This window comes from Canis lupus, chromosome 17 (genome assembly GCF_048164855.1).
Source record: "Canis lupus baileyi chromosome 17, mCanLup2.hap1, whole genome shotgun sequence".
Lineage (NCBI taxonomy): Eukaryota > Metazoa > Chordata > Mammalia > Carnivora > Canidae > Canis > Canis lupus.
This window is the reverse complement of record NC_132854.1, coordinates 47,247,912-47,267,794: the sequence shown is the minus strand read 5'-3', so window position 1 is coordinate 47,267,794 and position 19,883 is coordinate 47,247,912. Positions and strand designations below refer to the sequence as shown.

The 19,883-nt window shown below is 32.8% G+C and overlaps 1 long non-coding RNA gene across 1 annotated transcript in view; it reads right to left on the bottom strand.

Annotated features, from left to right (window-relative positions):
* Positions 1 to 603: 603 nt before the first annotated feature.
* The window catches only part of LOC140608068 (uncharacterized), a 247,623-nt gene continuing 228,343 nt past the window's right edge, over positions 604 to 19,883 (bottom strand). Inside the window, exons 15-16 of the long non-coding RNA XR_012010030.1 lie at positions 4,310 to 4,406; positions 604 to 1,322 (exon numbers count right to left, since the gene is read on the bottom strand). This is a non-coding gene — a long non-coding RNA (uncharacterized lncRNA). The remainder of the gene's footprint in view (positions 1,323 to 4,309; positions 4,407 to 19,883) is intronic.

Below are 19,883 nucleotides of genomic sequence, written 5' to 3'. Positions count from 1 at the left end.
ATAAGTTACAACATAGAATATTAGAATTTCGGGGTATAAATATTTGTTTTTACTTTAAGTTTTATTTATTTTTTTTAATTTAATTTAATTTATTTTTTGAAAGATTTATTTATTTTGAGAGAGACAGAGGGAGGAGAGTGTGTGTGCAAGTGGAGAGAGGAGCGGAGGAAGAGGGAAGAGAGAATCCCAAGCAGATTCCCCATTGTGCATGAAGTACGATTCAGGGCTCGATCTCATAAACCTGAGATCATGACCTGAGCTGAAATCAAGAGTTGAGTTCTCAACTGACTGAGCCACCTAGGTATCCCATAAGTTTTATTTTTTCAAGTAGAAAATTAGGTAATAATTATTTATTTATTAGCAATTCTTTTTCTTTGGAGATAAATGGTGCATCTCATTAACCTTGAAGTAGTATTGTTTCAGATGAATTTATTATACATATATAAGATACATGTAGCAAGAGCTGAATTCAGGAATTTTTAAAAATGTAATATGAAATGTTTTACTCCTATCATCTTCTAAGTCAACATTTGCTATACATATGTATTTAAGCTATTAGTAGTAGGTCATTTCATACGAAATCACTCAATACCAGGCACATAGTGATGATAATTCTGAGGAATTGTATTTTAATTGGTACACATTTTTAAAATCACAACTCATAAAATAATAAAATAAAATAAAATAAAATAAAAATCACAGCTAAATTTTGTGTTCATAGTTTTACAACATTCTGAAAATCATTCCCGAAGCCCTTAGCAGCTATTACCATTCACACAAGACACTTGCCTCCAGATCATCAGTATTATTCAGAAGTCTACAGTTTGCTTTGTGATACAAAGTCAAGTTTTTTCTCTAGAAACTTAATTTTATAAATTGGAGAAAAAAATGAAGTTTCTTTGTTTTTGTTTGTATGAATTCACGTATTACTTTCAGATTCATTCAATGATACATAAGCTAGATCATTTTTCATACAACATAGCTTTAACACTGAGTAGGATTTACTCCATATTTATTCATAATTTACATATGAAATGAGATTTAATATTTTCATTAACAAAATATCTATTATTCAACATTTCATAAAGAAATGATGTGTTTCTCATCTCCAGACTAATATGAGTTAGATCTTGGCTCAGGTCTTAAAGTTTTCAGTTTACTTTGGGCCATAACCAAAAATCCAATTACATATGGATATTTAAGAATTAAACCCAGATGATCTGTTTAAGCTAAGAAAGAAGGATTCTTAGAAATCATGGTGCCAATGCTCAGGTTTTCCTGTTTCAATCTCCTGAAGTCATGAATTGATCTTAAGTTGAGAACTGTAATAAAAGAATGAAAAAAAAATTGTTTTTACATGCCAATGCACACTCTACAACTTTGAGAGAGCAAAGTTGTGTCAGAATCTTTAATAATTTCTTCAGCAGCAAGTGTTAGTGTTCTCAACAACAGCAACATGAGAAAACAGCACCCAGAGTAACCATTAGCTTATTTGACACTGCTCACTACTATTGACAAAGAAATTAGTAGTAGCATCAGACTGATGATAACTTTAGTGGGCATCAGCTGCTGATTTGTTGCTTCTGCCACTGTTGTCAGTAGGTCACCGGAAGAGTGAATGAAAAATGGTAATATTTAGGGAGTTTCCAATAGTACATAGGGTAGAGTCAGAGGACATTTTATGGATTTCTACTGTGACTTAGACTTAATCATTCTCTAACTCCTGTCCTTTCCCCTTCTAGAGACCACGGCCAGGGAGAGTGGTACACTATTACAACAGTGGTAGAAACAAAGATGTTATTCCCTGTTGCTTCGCTTTGATTCAATCTGTATTTTATTGGCTCAAATCAAATCTAATTGCCTAAATATTATTGTTCTAAAATATAAATAATATATTTTTATAATTTAGTTATTATCCCAATGAAAATAATTATAAATATTGTGAATATTTAGAGACTATAATTATGCACATTTTTAAGAGCAAGTTTCCATAACAGGTCATTTCCTTCAAATATCTCTAAGATATATCTGGTGCATCACAAGCAGTGTGGGAAATCTACAGGCATGGATAACATTTAAAAATAAAACAAAACAAAATACAAAAACACAGGCTTTCTGTATCTCCCGAGAAATGTCCAAATACTTAATAAATATTTGAAAAGCGAATGCAACTTGTAATCCAAAAAAAAGTTCAATAAATTTTAAAATATTGCTTTAAAAAGTACAGATTCAATGGTAAATCCATTTATCACTTAGTACATCATACACATTCAACACTTTTGTTAATCATATCATATTAATGGATAAACTGTAGGTCTTCTAGTCAGAAATAAGTATAATCCACAAATTTGGTTTTCATGTAATTTAATCAAGAGTTTTTCTGTCTTCTCTGTCAGTGTGAATGATAAATCTGACATACCATCACATAGTATCAGAAATATTTGTCCTGTATGGGGACACATGACAATTTCTATAGTTTCCTTTTTTTGTAGCTCTCCTCTCCAAACACTTATGATTTCCAACATTCTTAAGTACCTCACATTAGAACTACCCTCTCTCAAATGTCAGTAATTATTGACCAACTACTTTGTGATTTTTAAGGAAAATTATCTGAATTCTACGAAGTACACAATCAATTCAATAACCTTACCTGGAATTTCAGGACTCAGGGCATTTAAATTAGTTTTTTCTTCAAGAATGAAAACAGATTGCCCATAAGGAAAAGAAAAGTATAAATGCACTTTTTACAGGAAGTTTAAATAGCTCACCAGCTGTTGATAAAGTTTTGGGGTTAGGAGGAGGAAAAATCTTTTTGATAAATTAAGTGTATATAACTCAAGCATAGCATCATTTTCTTCTAATTACATTTTGTTACATGAAGTCAAAAATTTTTTGAGCTTTTATTATACCCGGAATGATTGGTGGATTATCTCTGCTAATTATGCAATCCTATAGTGATTTAAAAAAAGGACCCCTCCTTGCTTTGATATTTTAATTTTTCATCTAAGTATCTATGTTGCTCATTTAGTTGTATTTAGTCTTTGAACTGCATAGTCAAAAATTAAATTATAGTGCCCTTTAATCTTTCCTTTTGGTACATATTTCCCCCCAGTACATCAAAATATTTTGATAATGAAGTTCCCTAACAATTATGAGAAATGCACTCACCAAAATATAATCATGAGATATACTTATCTAATTGATAATTTGACAGTGATTAACATTCAATTTCAAAGCATATTAACAAGTGATGTCTATCATTATTTCTACTTATATCTAATATGTTATAAATATGTCATTTTTCCCCTTACTGTTACTTACATCACATTCCCACACTGAGAACCTTTGGTTCATCACATATTTCTAGTTGTGTTATTTGCCCAAATTGTAGCTCCTTTCAAAAATCCCCTAGCTAATATCTAGTTCTACTATAGGGGCAACATATATTCCTTGGTAGAGTGCCTTGATTATGTTGAGTCTCAGTAAGTGCATATTTTTGAAAGATATTAATACAATCTCATATAGGATAGTCCAATGATAAAAATCTGTGAATGCTCTCAAGATGATGTAGTAAAAATGATCCTTGTAACAAATGAGTAAATAGGGATCAAACATAGATATTATATTTATGAAGAATTTATAAATTTATAAAGAATGAATAGATGGAGCCTGCATTTTTTTTAAATTGCAAATGAAGGTTTTCAAAAGGAACATTCAGGTTTTTTTTTTTTTTTTTTTTTTTTAACATTCAGGTTTGATTAGGTTGCTTCAAGCAAGTATGCTGTGGATTATTATTTATATATCTTGATTATTTGCCAGTGAAAGAAAGGAAGAAAAAGAAAGCTAACTTGCTTACCTTGAAGAATATTTTATAAGCCACCAACAATCTTGGAGGCAACCTTTTTGATTGTATCAATTATTTGAACTGCTTTTAAATGATTGTTAACAGAAAATTTGCATAATTTTTCACTCAAATTTGCATACTACATAAATTTCTAACCATAAAAATCTTTGTTATCTTACATTAGGGATAACTACAAGATAGATAAAAAGCCAACAGCATGATATATTTTTCAAAAATGATCAATTTGATTTTATCAAAATTAAAACCTCTGCTACGCAAAAGACACAGTTGAAAGAATGAAAGACAAGCCAGAAACTTGAGAAAATATCTCCATTATATTTATCTGACCAAGAACTTGTACCTAGAAGACATAAATAGCCTTTAAAATTCAGTAATAATAAAACAATTTAAAAAGTGAGCAAAGATTTAAACAGACACATCCCAAAGAGGACATATAAGAGATACCTGTATAGTTAGCGGGCACATGAGATGACATCTTCAGTCATTAGGAAAAGTGCAAATTAGAATTATGATGAGATATCACTCCATACCAATGGAGTAACTAAAAAAAAAAAAAAAAAAAAAAAAAAGAAGATTGATTATATCAAGTTCTTTCAAAAAAAAAAAAAAAAAAAGAAAGAAACCTGTAGCTCTCATCCCCATTGCTGGCAAGAATGCAATATAGTAAAGTCATTTTGGAAATTATTTAATTATTTTGGCATTTGCTTATCAATTTAAACATATGCTTGCTTACTAAATGAGCTAGCAATCCCAACCCAAGAGCAACTACAACAAAAAAATGTGTTTATGCAAAAACTGTTCACAAATGTTGATGGTACCTTTATTCATTTTCTTCCCAAACTGAGGATAATCTAAATGTTCTTTAGTGATGAAGAGATGAACAAACTTTGTCCCATACAATGAAATACTACTCAGCACTAAAGAGGAATAAAGTGGTGATACACCGAACAATCAGGATGCATTATGCTAAGTAACAGAAGCCAGCTTGGGAAGGAAGAATCACAGGCTGTATGATTCCACTTATATAACATTCTGAACAAGATAAAATTATTGGGACAGAAAACAAATTAATGGTTGCCAGCAGATTAGAATGGATTACAAAATGTCAAAATGGATTTTTTTTTTTGTGTTGATAGAACTCTCCTACATCATGATCGTGGTGGTAGCAACCAAATTGTCCATGTCAAAACTTTTAGAACACAACATGGAAGTGGATGAGAGTTACTGTATGTAAAGAAAGAAAAGGGGGGATCCCTGGATGCTCAGAGGTTTAGCACCACCTTCAGTCCAGGGCGTGATCCTGGAGACCCAGGATCGAGTTCCACGTCGGGCTCCCTATATGGAGCCTGCTTCTCCCTCTGCCTGTGCCTGTGTGTGTGTCTCTCTCTCTGTCCCTCATGAATAAATAAATAAAATCTTTTTTAAAAAATGAAAGAAAAGAAAAAGAATAATCATACTATGTAGCTTGGCAGTGACTATATTTAGGCATAAGGCCTGCAGTAAGCGAAGGTGGGCTCCAATTTGTGAAAACATTGGAAACTAAAGAGTAGGTTTTTGTTTCTAAATTAGAACACATTATCAAATTGAAATAATGTTAGGATTGTAATTAGTTTCTCTGTTTAGCTCACTATGTGTCTGAATTTTAGTGACCTTAGTCTTCAATTTATATATAATATCTAACCATCATTCTTTCTATAGAGAAATGCATGCTAAAATTTATCTTGGGATTCTTGAACTAACATTGACTGTTAATAGCAGCTCCCTACTGTGTGAAAGGGTCATAGACTCAGTTAGAAAAATAATTACAAACGTCAAAAGTGCATTAACATTATTCATCTGTATCTACATAAGAAAAGTTAATTTTCTGAGTCAGTCAAATTTCAAATATTCACAATCATGGAACAAAAGGGACTAAAGCAGGTGAGAGTAACTGATGAAGCCAGGACATAGAGGTGAAAGAGGGGGAAGGTAAATATGGTGGAATCTTGAAATTGAGACTCCCAAGAAGAATCCATACATGTAACATGTGTGTGGATGTGTGTGTGTGTGTGAGAGAGAGAGAGAAAGAGAGAAAGAAAGAGAGAGAGAGAAAGAGAGAGAGCCAGACACAGAAAATTGAACGCAACCATGCAAAGTTTCCTGAAAAGCACCAGTGAGCAAAATCCCCACACAGCTGGTGACCAATTTAATAGAAGTTTTAAGAAGAAAAGGGAGCTTTTTAGGTGTAGTCTGTACTCATGAGGAAATACTATTTCATAGTACATTTTTCTGGGAACTACAAGAGAGATCATAAAATTTAAGAATTTTTGCAAAGACTGGAAACAAATATTTTTCTTTATTTTGGAAACAGATTTTCTGATCTTCCCTCGTGAAATTAAAATAGGAAAAGTGAGCCTCAAGGAGAAATAACGTCTGTGATGTCTGCCAGATAATACAGCACCTGGTTTCCAATTCCATAGATGTACCAAGCTATATTTCTTCACAGGGAAACTTTCTCAGATGGCTGGGAGTTTGCTGCATAGGAAGCGGGGCTTATTTCCTCCTGGAAACACTACTGCTTGAGGACAAAATGTGTGTGCATAAGAAAAATGTGGCATCAAATATCAAATCAGTTAAACCAAAGATATTGCTTAGCCCTCTGTGAGATTATAGACGTCTAGATGTGATTCATAAGTGGGAGCACTACCTCACTAATTTGAGCAGTGCTGTGTTCTGTGACTAGAATATGGGTGACCTGAACACACTCATATGGTTCAAGTCCTATAAAATATACTAACACATTCTTTTTACTTAGGGTTGAGGGATATGACACATTGTATGCTATCTTGAGGACAATAATTCCAACGTGAAGTTAATTTATTTTGATATTTTATTTTCTTCCTTTTTGGTTTTCCTACCTATCATACTTATTCAAATTAGATTTAACTTAGAAAACTGGAAACCTAGCTCTTTTTATAGACTTAGCTTAATTCATTTGACCTATTTTACTGCCTGCTTTCAGGTTTAGTTTCTTAGGTAGACATGTGAAAGACAGTGAGGATTGTTCAACCTTAAATTTACCGCCTGATTTTCTGAAATAATCACAGCTACTGTTTTAGTGTCATGGTGAAAATGGGGCAGGGTTTCCCATTTCTAGACAGTTATTTACAGAATTATGGAATAGTAAAAGCCTTCAGAGGTCATCTGCTTTCCTAGTTTGCTAGAAAGTTTTTCCTTCCTCAAACATTTGGAACAAAAGAGCAATGAAAGCAAGCCTTGCATCAATTCTGGATTCATAAAAGTCAATTGTCCTTCCTTCATCATGATGCATGGGGAATATAATACAACATCGAGGTGCTTAAAAAAGTATTAATATACTTAGCCAAAAAAAAAAAACTTTATGAGAATTTAATGGTTTCGCATCTACAAGTAATATCATGTGAAAAATAATTGGGCAGTCAGTTATTTGAATAAATTTTCAGGAAAAGTGATATTGCTAGGTTAAGAAAGTTGAGTTAAAATAAATAAAATAAGACTTACATTATTTCCCTAATATTTAACAAACATATAGTCTAGAACTTACTTTCTTTTAGCCTCTTTTTTCTTTTATTAAATAGCCCTTGAGACTAAGTCATGATGAGGAATAGAAATTAAATAGAAATCTAGAGCTGAAAGGGATATTGGAAGAGGCTTTTCATTTCTCTTTGACTAACAGAGAGAAAGACTCAGAACTGAAATTGTTAGACACTTCAACCAAATTCTCTCAGATAGCTAATGGGCCATACCATGACTCAGACATCACAAAGTAGCATGATTTGGATCAAAAAATGAACTGAAGTCAGAGCAAGTAAGTAAGACGGTTCAGAGTTTATGGCAAATACACTCCTAAACTTGTTAACAAGTAAAATAGTAAAAGGAAATAATTCATAAATGAATATTGCTTGCTATTGACCATGTTTGGTCAATCAGATTAATTTCTGACTGATTCACACTCTTTATGGTTGGTCAGAATACATGTGGCTGCTTGTCAAATCAGCATGTCACAGATAGATGAAAAGTGAAGAAAGATGAAGTGAAGTCAGGTGAGTATCTGGACTAGTTTCAGTTGGGATCCGTGAGTATATCTTCATGGATTTGAATGCAGAATAGCCAAATGCTGACACAAAAAAAAATTGCACTCATTTACTAAATGCCAAGAAATGTGTTCATTATTAGTTGTTTTTTGTCATAATTTTTTTAAAGATTTATTTATTTGTTTTTTCATGAGAAACACAGAGAGGAGAGAGAGGCAGAGACAGAGGCAGAGGGAGAAGCAGGCTCCATGCAGGGAGCCCTACGTGGAACTCGATCCCAGGTCTCCAGGATCAGGCCCTGGGCTGAAGGCGGCGGCGCCAAACCGCTGAGCCACTCGGTCTGCTCTGTTTGTCATAATTTAATAAATGTATTATCAACATATTTCTTGTCATGTTTATATGGATATCTTAGATTCTGATTAGATTATCTATTCTTTAGAGATCAGATTTAGAGATCTTGCCGTTCCTTTTGCATATGGCGTATTCATTCAAGGATTCAGAAATTTTTGAGTCAAAAGAGTTTAGATGTACTTTCTATATGTACTTTATCTTAAAATATGGAGTTTAGCATTAAGGATGATAGAAACATTTTTTTTTTGGCCAGTTTAGTATTTCGCAGATATTTAACTTGTGTTTCATAAATTAACTGGCTATCTAAATCACATGAAAAAAGAACTAAGATAGGAGCAAATGCCTTATATACTCTATCTCTTACTTTATTTTAATTCATCCATTATTTCAGTTGTTTTCCTCTTTGTCATCTATTCAGAAGAATTGATAAGACCTAAAAACATTGCTTCTCTGAAAAGTTTTTTTTTTTTTTCTCCTTGTAGAAATGGCCATGGCTCATAGGATGCAATAAATCACAGTCAAGCTATATTGAAAACATTTTGGAGCTGGTAGAAACTTATGGATAATCTAAAATATGAATATAGAATATGAATAATAATACATAGTGGTGTTTCAGCTATCACTTTAGTTGGAAAGAAAAACTAGAAAAGTCACCAGCTCCTCACAGACTTGGAAAAACAAATCTATCAAGATAAGGAAATAGAAAATGATTAATGTTTCATAAGTAGATCATTCAAGTGAACCTTCTTAGATTCACAAACATCAAAGTTTTAAAGAACAAAATGGAATATTTAATAAATATTTGTTGAGAACTTACAATGCATGAGCTACTTTGCTATATGCTGTAAAACACGGAGAACAAAATAAGACAAAATTCCATTTTAAATGTCATATTATAATCTAGGAGGTAGTGGAAGACCTATATAAATAAATAATTGTTTCTGGAAAGGCAATATATGATAAGTGCCAGATGAAAGATTGAGTAAAGCACTATAGAGTTCAGACTCTACATTTTTGTTTAACTCTTTGGAGAAGCATTTAATAAAATTAAAATATTTGTTTCTGCTGTGTGGTACCCATTGCTGTATGAGAACCTATTGTCTAGTGTGGAGAGTGTAGCAGGATGAGGTCAGGCATCAGAGAGGTGGTAGCCAAAAGTATAAGGAAGAAAGTAAGGCAGTTGAGAGAGCTGAATATTAGGAAAATATAAGGGTAGTGATGAATGTAGTCAGAAAAACAAAAATAGGGGCCTGAAGAACCCAAGAAATGAGGAAGTATTGAGCTAGTAGCAAGGAGACGGTGAGAGGTACATGTAGCATGGTCACAAAAGATGATTAGAGGCAGCTAGTTGAACAATCTCAAAGAAGTCTTTAAACTCTTAAACTTTTGATCTCAACTCTTTAAACTTTTGATCTCAACAAGGACAAAAGCCAAATTCAGAAAACCGTTTTGAACTTCTACTAGGTACCAGACAAGAGAGCCCCGAAGATCAAAATCTAATAATGCATAGTGTCCATCTTTAAGGAGTTCAAAATGACATAATATTAAGATGAAATTTGCTGTTCTAAAACTCAAACTACAAAATGAATAACTTTATTTAATAAAAGGATAGAAATAAGTTGAATTTCTACTGTATATAAGGTTTATGTATTGAGAAGTCATAAAGCGCAAGCTTTCAGGTCATGATAGGCCTCAATTCAAACTCTAGCTCACTCAGTAATTCCCAGGTGGATGTCTAATCTCTGTTGGTTTGTAATTTCTTCCTCTGGAGAGTATGAATAATAATGGTTCCCATATAATAAATGAACTCTGTGAGTTATTTATTCTTTCTTCTTTGGTTGTTTATTCATCATTATCCTAGTGTCCAAGACAGTACATATCCAGTGGGCATTCAATGAATATTTGTTAGGTAGAGTTTTGGGAAAGATTAAATGATTATGATGTATATAAAGTGTTTAGGCAGAGGAAACAGTACATAGAAATGCTAATGAATGTTAACTATTATTTTAAAAATAAAAACACAGCTTACAAGTGATGAAATATTGCTGGCTTTCAGCTGCAATATCTGTGGTTTGTGAAGAGAGAAGTGTTTTAAGGAAATACAGAATTGGACACTCTTCAATGAGAAAAAAATTAAAATCATTTTATTTTTAAACATTGAATTGCTAATAGGAAAAATCAATAACTTTCCCATTGATTGGGAGTGATTCTTCTTAGCAACTTAGCAAAGTTAGTGATATATAAGTTCTCTGGGAATAAAATTAATTTTAAAAGAACATTTAGTGAACTCTTCATAAAGAAAACACCTGCCTTTTCCATTATGCCTTTCCTCTGAGAATTAATATACATGGAGTCACATTTACTATTCTATGGGACAATACATTTTTGGATACTGGAAATTTATTTATCAGTCTCCTTTCATTTCCAGGGAAATTGTATAAAGAATTCAAAGATTGGGGGTGCCTGGGTGGCTCAGTTGGTTAAATATCTGCCTTTGACTCAGGTAATGATCCTAGTGTGCTGGAGTCAAGCCCTGCATCAGGCTCCTCATGCAGTGGGGCTCTACTTCTCCTTCTGTCCTTCCCCCTGCTCGTGATCACTTTCTCTCTCTCTCTCATATAAATAAAATCTTAAAAAAGAAAAAAAGAATTCAAGGATTGGAGAACTCATATTGAAGCTCATAAACTTTACACATTGCCCTGCCAAGTTGAGAGGTAAAACACTAAACATGAAAGACTAATTATTCACAAGGGCAGAGTAAGTCTTTTACCGAACGAGCAACAGTAAGTGCACTTCTCATATAGCAGAGGGACAAGGATGAGTTAAAAATAATATCAGACATTAGCAATGGATTTACTATTTTTAAATACTATATATTGAAAGCGTTTATTATATTTTATAAGTGAATAGATTAAGATGGAGAGATTTTAAATGACTGGACAAACAGAGTTTACGGAGGGTAGTAGTCATATTAAAACAAGTCTTCACAACTGTACTGCTTTGAGCCCTTTAAGGTAATCATTGCAGGGCACCTGGATGGCTCATTGGTTGAGTGTCTGCCTTTGATTCAGGTTGTGATGCCAGGGTACTGGGATCGAGTCCCACACCAGGCCCTCTTCAGGAAGTCTGTAATGTAATCAATGTAATCACTGCAGGGATCCCTGGGTGGTGCAGCTGTTTAGCGCCTGCCTTTGGCCCAGGGCGTGATCCTGGAGACCCAGGATCGAATCCCACGTCGGGCTCCCGGTGCATGGAGCCTGCTTCTCCCTCTGCCTGTGTCTCTGCCTCTCTCTCTCTCTCTCTCTCTCTCTGTGACTATCATAAATAAATAAAAAATTAAAAAAAAACTTAAAAAAAAATGTAATCACTGCAAGAAATGTAATGTAATGTAATCAATGCATTTACCATAGAGTAGACAGTGTTGCTTCCATCCTGAAAGCTTTCCACTATGTCGGGCCAACTCCCCAAAACAAGATATTCTTATTTATTCTGAGACACCAAATTGTTTTCAAAGATAATAATTTATATCAAAAATACATTTGTTGAGGGAAAGCATTTCTTCATTGTGCATTCTATGGAAAAAATAGCATATTATTATCTTTTCTCATATAATTAATTATTAATGCCTATTCTCAGTTTATCACCATCAGTCCAATTACTAGTTATTGATATAAATACCTGAGGCTTATCAAATGCTATTCTTTAATAACTAGCTACAAAAAGAAAACAAATAGAATGAGAAAAAGAAATTTCTCAAACTGTTTTGTTGGTACCTGGTTCATTTATTTTGACAAGTGCAGTTTAATTTTAACAACTGCCTTAATCAGACTTAATGCTGACTCACTCCAGGGAACACTGAAGGGAATGCACCAGCTTGAGGGCAGAAAAGGTTTTTGCTACTTGTGATAGAAGACAGAATGTTTATTGCTTCTCTGTCTTTGCTCATAGACTCCTTGAGACGAACAGTCAAAACATTTACTGAGCACCTTCTATGTCTGTAGAGCTATGAGAATTGACACTAGAAATATTTTTGTGATATTCCTTTTCCATGACCCAAACAAAATGTTAGATAATGAAAATTTATTTTTTCCCCTTTCTTTCCAAATTTGAACAATTCCCTAGTCCATTTCTGAAATTTACCTTACTATTCCGAGTTTGACAAAGGCTCTGAGTCCTTACTGATTTGAAGATATTTACTCACTGTCTTCCATGGATGACAAACTAGAGTGTAATGCAATACTAAGGGGACCACCACTCAAGATACAGAAAAACAAGATGGCCTGCATTCTTTCAAACTACAGACTGTCAACTAATATTGAAAATGAAATTTATAGGAAACACTATTATAAAATGACTCTAAATGTCAAAAACTTTATTCCTGAATGTTAACTTATGTTCCTGGAAATAAATGGACAGAGAAGCAGGCTAAGGCTAATGTATAAACAAATAATAAATAATGAATGAAGTTTAAAAAGAATTTTGTTTTTCTTCTCAAGTTGAGTATACAACATGCCCAGAAAATTTACTGATATGCCTTGAAATACCACAAAGCCATAGAACAATCCTTAAACTTAAGGGAATGAGTAAACTCTCAGTAAGGCCCCAGGGAAGGTGAGAGCATAGATCTAGCAATGTAGTCACACGATCACATGTTTATGGAACATCTGTGCTTTAATCAGTGAAGTCTTGTTCTACTTCAATCTCATTCCACCATACGCTCACCTCTCTATTAGTACCCTTTGGAGTGGCCATGGACATTACTGAAGCCTGTATAGGGGGAAGTTAAGTTGGAAATATCCCTAGTTTAGCTTTAAGAAGCTATTTGTGTGGTTCACTGCTGTTTTCTTATACCTAAGTTACAGCAGCTACCCCAACGTATGACAGTTTTCCAGGAAAACTTCTACTTCCCGCTGTATCAATTTATGTGACATGCCTATCAACTCAGGACTACTGTTACAAGCCAGAAATCATAGAATCAAGTAGGCATATTTTATGTCCCCAGTATCACATACAGAGCTATGTTGGGAGTGAAGTAAAAAACAAGGTTTGACATGTATGGTACAAGAAACTAGTCTGTGGAAAATTCTTCCAATAATCAGACCAACAAAATTAGAAGCAGACAGTTTTAATACCTAGTGAAAACAGAAATTCTCTCTTGTCATAAATATGCTCAATAATGTGGCATATACAATTATAAATGTACCACACAATAAAATTACTTTAACTTTTTTTCTATATGAAATTATGCTGTAGGAATTATTCTGACACCAAGAAACAAACTGTAACAGAAAGTTTCAAAGCATAACAAGATCATTAATTCAAATATTTTGAAATAGAAATAATGACTAAGCTCTTGAATTATTTGAAAATAAGTTAATAGGGGCACCTGGGTGGCTCAGTTGGTTAAGTGGCTGCCTTCAGCTCAGGTCATGATCCCAGGGTTCTGGGATCAAGCCCCACATTGGGTTCCCTGCTCAATGGGCAGCCTGCTTCTCCCTCTTCACCATCTGTGCTCTCTTTCTCTCAAATAAATAAATACAATCTTTTTAATAAAAGCAAAAAAGAAAATAAGTTAATAAAGATTGTAGCACATAAAGCATATCTTCATATATTCTTTTTTTTAAGATTTTATTTATTTATTAATGAGAGACACACACACACAGAGGGGCAGAGACATAGGCAGAGGGAGAAGCAGGCTCCATGCAGGGAACCTGATGAGGGACTTGATCCCGTGACTCAGGATCACGCCCTGGGGCCAAAGTCAGATGCTCAACCACTGAGCCACCCAGGCATCCCTATATTCTTATAGTCAATGAATATATCATAAAACTCATAATATGCCACTAACTACAATTAACAACAGAAAATTAGAGTTGTATCAATTAAAAATATATTTATTGTTTATCATTGTATAAGACAATGTTAAAAGTCTTGAAACAGTATGCAGAAACTGATATGTTTCTATCAAATATTGATACATACTATTAAATATCATTGGCCCTGAAGATAACAATAATTTTCTAAAAAACTAGAGATTTAGAAAAAATAAAGTTGACATCTAGCTCTTATGTTTAGGATTAAAATTTGAGCTAGGCTTTCATGAATGAGTAGAATTTGTGTATGTAAGAAAATAAAGTAAAATAAAATGTAACCAAGAAGTGAAATAAGTCAGATTCAGAAAGACAAATACCATATGGTTTCATTTGTATGTGGAATCTAAAAACCAAAACAAATAGATAAACAAAAAGCAAAATCAGAACTACGAATACAGAGGAAAAAACTCGTTGCTGTCATAGGAAGATAGCCAAATAGGTGAAGGGGAGTGGGAGGTACAGGCTTTCAATTATGGAATGAATAAATCCTGGGAATAAGAGACACAGCATAGGGAACATAATCAACAATAATGTGATAGCATTGTATGGTGACAGATGGTACCCACACTTGTGGTGAGCACAGCTTAATGTACTGAGATGTTGAATAACTATATTGTACACCTGAAACTAATGTAACATGGTGTGTTTACTTAAATAAAAAAAAATAAGTGCTGGCAAAGAAAATGTGGGCAAAGGTAAAATGTTAATACAGGTCAAAGTTGATTCTGAAGAAGAAGCAATTTGGCTAGAGGAGATGATTTGTTGAAAAGTATATTATATTAAGTAGTTAGATCTTAAGTAGTTTATATCATATTCTTTAGATGGTGTGGAGCCATTGAATATCATTGACAAACATAATCACATAACTGCTGTTAATTTTATGTTATTCTTATACTAATGACAGTACATATGACTGAATGACAATCTGGGATGAAATGAAAGAAAAGATTAATGTATCGGATGATGGAATACAAAGGATTAATTTCAAGGTCACTTTCCTCCTTTATATTCTATGATTGAAATTTATGAAAAAAAAAGAAATTTATGTATGTGAAAAATATGAAACTGTATAAGATATTTTAATTTTTATTATTATCATTATTTAAAGGCAAACTATTGCTTCAATAATTTATTTATAAAAACTGTAATTTCTCTTTTGTAATTTAAACATCATACACCCTAAAAATATTATTAGAAATGTGTTAAGAATTAAACTCATTTTTTCAATATATATAGGCAGTAAAACAGCAAAACCATCATTTGTATGTTCACTGATACGTTTTTAGATTTGAAAAGAAACTCTAAACTATCTTTCTTATAATTATAAATTATTGAATAAATCAGCATTGGAACATATCAGGTGTGTTCCAGTCATTATTGATTCTTCATGATGCTCCCTCTTCAAGGAATGGTAAAAGGAAGGAAAAGATAGGAGTTTTAGAAACATGATACTACACTGATCCATTTAAAGATGCAATTTCCAATTAATTGTTAAAATAAAATGAGCAAAAATGAACCAATAATTGAGTAATTGAATTTCTATCCCTATCATGGTTCATGTGTCCGATAAAACAGAGCACCATTTTATGGGCTGTATTTATTCTTACCTCTTATAAATTTTGAACAATTTCCATCAGTATTACTCTTTCTAATTTCTATAACTTTTGTTGCTAAAACTATTTATTAATTCTTATTAAAATTAAATACTAAATATCATTTTGCTTTCTTAGTATGTACTTAAGATTGTATGACTAATGTATATTCAAAATATTCATTTATAGATATCAACTAGGTCTGATGAAGCAGATTGGTTTTCTCATAACCTCCCATTATGCATAGCTCTATGTGTTCATTTTATTTGTTATTTCCTTTCATATTTGCTGAAAGCCAGGGATCACCATCTCTACCTACACAAAGCCAAAACATTTTATCTACCTCTTATTTTTTGTCAAAGCTACTTTTATTCTCTCATGTTAATTAATTTATTCTCTCATGTCATTAATCCATACAGGATTAATACTGTACTCTCCTAACAAGTACCATTATCCTACAGTTATTTATATATAACATTAACTTAGCAAGTATGTTTAAAAGTTAGAATAATTTTTGTAAGGTCACCATTTTTACCCTTTCTATCGTTTTATTAAATAGTATCTGAGTGACAAAAATCAAACAAAATGTCAAAATCACACACAATATATGTGTGTTTATTTAGACTATATGTGAGAAAGAGAAAGTGACAGCCACAAATAAATTCAACAAAAAACTACCTACTCAGTAAAAATAAAAGGCTTGTTCACTCCTAGTGACCATGTAATTTTAGACAACACTCTAAAGAGAAATGACCATAATATAAATGTAATTCTAAAGAACTCCTCAAATATTCAATTGTGTTCATCTGTACAACTTAATTCGTGACAGTAAACACACAATGGAATTTCATTTATTTATTTATTTATTTAGTTAAGATTTTATTTATTTATGTGATAGAGAGAGAGGAGGGGAGGATCTGAGAGACAAGCCGACTCCACTCTGAGTGCAAAGTCTGATGTGGAGCTTGATCTCACAACCTTGAGATCATGACCTGAACTGAAATCAAGAGCCAGATGTTTAACTGACTGAGCCATCCAGGCCCTGTTCACACAATGGAATTTCTATAATTTGTCTCATTTCTAAGTAGTAAAATATTTTTATTTTATTGATCAACATGTTGAGGCAATTTGTACCAAATTATTCCCTATTTTCTCTTTCTTCTTAGGACATATTAATAAATACAATATTTGATGTGTTTTAAATTTCTGGCTCTCTTACATGTAAAGTTTAATATCGATTAAGATTTCTAATTCATACACAATAAATAGTATTGATTTCTGTACTGTCACACTCACACCTATAAGTCTTTCATCTCTGTTAAAGCTTCTGCATTCCTCTAACCTCCAATCATAAGAACTCAAGTAAAAAACAATGCAATGACATGAGAATTATTTCTGTGACACATCTTTACAAATTTTGTCTGCTGTGTCCTCATCCAGATTTTATTACTAAAGGAAATGCATGTCATTAAATGAAATTCCTGTCTTCAAGGAACGTGCAATCTTGACATGAAGACAGGAGAGCTATTGCTTCTGAAGGCCATAGTGTGAATGTCTAGACAAGAACACATTAAACCTGGTTGAGTAGGATTTCTAATCTACTTTGGACACATTTCAAGTGTTAGTGTTCATATATTTAACATAAAACTCACAAGGATCATCAATAAACTTTTGTTTCCTATGACAGAACTTGCATGTTGATTTCCCTAAAAGGAAGACAGAGGCATTCAGATAATGCAAAATATTGAAAGTGAGACATATTAAATTCATGCCAAAATTCTATTTGAGTAAATTGTTATACCTGATTCAATATATTGGGATTGTTTGAAGTAAACTCATAGTAAGTTAAATAATTCAGAAAAAATCAAATAAATTAGGTCATACATAGGGAAAATATGATCTTACAAACAGTTCATATTTACAGCACTGTGCATTGCCTGATTGCCAATCTGCTGGTGAGATTTATGTACCCTCTTTGCACTTATCTGTTGTTTGTGAATGTATAGATTTTAAAAGTAAACTTTCTTCCTTCTTTTTATCAAATAAAGAGAGCCCTGAGGGTTCAGTTCACATCAATAAATATCACTTTCCTAATGGTGAATCAAGAATCTTAGTTCTGAGTCCATGAAATATATGAAAAGTAAAAAATACACTTTATAATCCATTTCATAATTGGTTCCATTGTGCTCTTTTTAAAGTTTTTAATATTGAGCTAACTTAATATTTTAACTAGAATATACATATATATAGTACTGTGACTAATTTATTTAAAAATTTGTGGTTATATTGATTATTTTATTGCAAAATGTGCTCATTTAGGTCTAAATCAAATGGCAAATTGCTATAATTCTCTATCCATGTTGTGTAAGTAAGAACACTGTTGCCCCATCCTGTTATAAGGAATTTGGCCTTGCCGAAAGAGAGAACTGGCCTTTGTTCCTGGCTAATCTAAGAATCCTCGATATTTCCCAAGAGATGGGAATGTCTTTTTTATTCCTGGTGGGCATCTGGAACTATACTGGATGTTTTATGCTAACAAGGTGATTCATGATCATCCCCTGAAGCCACAAGTTATCAGTTAGATGTCTGGAAGGGGTAAGAGGGCACTGAAGAGAGTTCGACCAAGGGTGCAATCACTTAATCAATCATGTCTGTGTAATAAAGCCTCAATAAAACTTTGGTCACCGGAGCTCAAGTGAGCTTGTCTGGCTGGCAATACCCTGTGTGTATAGTTACACAATGCAGATGGGATAAAGGAACAGGGTCCGTGACTACACAGGGAGAAAGTGACCAGAAACTTCATGTTTGGTCTTTTCCCAGACTCTGTCTTTTCCTTTGATTGCTTCTAATTTGTGTCCTTATCTTTTAATATAATTTCTGCCCTTATCTTTTAATAAACATAACTGTGAGTATAATAGGTTTCTATGAGTTCTGTGAGTCTAGTGGATTATCAAACCTGAGAGTGGTTGGGGGAAAATTCAAAATTTGCAGTTATTAGATGTCTTCAGCAGACTTAATCTTGTAGTTTAACACTGGCTTTAATCACCAAGCTAAACTGTTGAAAGGAAATTCTTTTTTCATTTTAAATCTGTTATAACTGAATGAGTATTCAATGTATGAATACAATTCTGTATTTACATTTGTAGAGAACTAACTGGTAGCTCTTGTTATGTAATAATTCAGTATCTTCAACTGCTTGATTTCTAAAATAATGTACTTGATTTTCTTTTATGAAAATATTTTCACATGTTAAAAATTCTAACCGTTAAATATGTGTTAGGACCTAATTTATGATGTAATTGTTTAGATATAGTGTGTACGTAATAATTTTAATTAAGAAAACATTTTACATTTTTAAATCTTATCTGTGTAGCCAATGCATGTTTGTTTGTTTTATGTTTGGTCCACTAGTTTATTTCTCATGATGATGCACTGGTATTTTTACTAATACTCCCATGAAACTGCCTAACCAATTCTTAGATGTATTCTGATAGTGACTAGGAACTAATAAATTCTGAAAAAATAAAAGCAATCATATTTACCTCGAACAAATGACATATTAATAACATTTTAAACAATGAATTTTTAGATGAAGTGTGAGGTATATCATAAGTGATATCTTTAACATTAGTGAAATAGCAGACCCTGGCCTGAAGACAGTGTTCCTACAAGCTGCTTGGAAGAATAGCACAATAAACTTAGACTCCATTGGCTATCATTTTAAGAAATTTAAGAGCATTAGATTTAGAAGATACTAGAAAGTAAAAAGATCTTTCATTCTTTTTTATTTTACTTTTGAACTCAAAGTTGGTATAGTTTTTCAATAGTCAAAGCAAAATATTTTTATTTTTGAACGATCAAATTGTCCAGCCCCCAGTGTTGTTTTTCAGTCCAGATAGTGATCTTCAAATCTTTGTAGTGAGAGAAAGACAAATTGCTTCGATGGGAAGAGTTCCAGAAAATGAGCTACAATACTTGACCCAGTGTCAAGCTGGAGTCTGGCTGCTTTTTTTCCCCCGACTTTAATGACGCTAACCTTCAGTTATGATGGGGAAATATAATACACTCCTTTACAGAGACCTGTTCTTCTGAATCACAAATTCCAAATGTTATGCAAAAGAATTAAAGTCTTAGCAGAAAAAAGAATTGA